Source organism: Octopus bimaculoides, chromosome 27 (genome assembly GCF_001194135.2).
Source record: "Octopus bimaculoides isolate UCB-OBI-ISO-001 chromosome 27, ASM119413v2, whole genome shotgun sequence".
NCBI classification, from domain to species: Eukaryota; Metazoa; Mollusca; class Cephalopoda; order Octopoda; family Octopodidae; genus Octopus; species Octopus bimaculoides.
In genome coordinates this window covers 12,362,111-12,362,875 of record NC_069007.1, presented here as the reverse complement: position 1 = coordinate 12,362,875, position 765 = coordinate 12,362,111, and the positions used below count along the sequence as shown (strand labels likewise).

The 765-nt window shown below is 48.4% G+C and overlaps 1 protein-coding gene and 1 long non-coding RNA gene across 6 annotated transcripts in view; one reads left to right on the top strand and one right to left on the bottom strand.

Annotated features, from left to right (window-relative positions):
- LOC106869116 (synaptotagmin-7) overlaps positions 1-765 on the bottom strand; it is a 426,210-nt gene that overhangs the window by 150,258 nt on the left and 275,187 nt on the right. The gene's annotated exons all lie outside the window — the stretch shown is intronic.
- Positions 1-765, top strand: part of LOC106869117 (uncharacterized) — a 492,367-nt gene that overhangs the window by 259,980 nt on the left and 231,622 nt on the right. The window lies entirely within an intron of this gene.

The following is a 765-nucleotide window of genomic DNA, read 5'->3' as shown; positions in this document are numbered from 1 at the left end:
TATATTCTGATCTCCGTATCTTGAAGGTATGCCCCTGGCACTTCACCATCATCTCTCTCTCTCTCACACTCTCACCCTCTTGCTCTCTTACACTCTCCTCTCTCTCTCTCTCGTCCTCTGTATGTGTGTATCTGTGTGTGTGCATACGTAAGAGGATCTTTGGAAGAGGTGGCCTTGTTCCGGCTGATGAGAGGTTAGGGTGTGACAGAGGGACAGGAGCTGGCAGAAATGTTAGCACACCAGGCGAAATGCTTAGCGGTATTTCGTCTGCCGTGACGTTCTGAGTTCAAATTCCGCCGTGGTCGACTTTGCCTTTCATCCTTTCGGGGTCGATTAAATAAGTAAAGTTACGCACTGGGGTCGATATAATCGACTTAAACCGTTTGTCTGTCCTTGTTTGTCCCCTCTTTGTGTAGCCCCTTGTGGGCAGTAAAGAAATAAGAGGGACAGGAACAAGTGTCTTGCTGTAGAGGAGATAAATGGTTATCCAGTCAGAGGGAGAGAGCAAAAGAGAGTGAGAGAGAGAGAGTGAAAGAGAGTGAGACAGAGAGAGAGAAAGAGGGAGGGAGAGAATGAAAGAGAGTGAGACTGAGAGAAAGAGAATGAGACACAGAGAGAGAGAAAGCGGGAGGGAGAGAGTGAAAGAGAGTGAGAGATCAAGAATGAGGACAGAAACAAGTGTGTTGGCGTTGAAGAGGTACATGGTTACCCAGTCAGATGCCGAGAGAGAGAGAGAGAGAGAGAGAGAGAGAGAGGGAGAGGGGG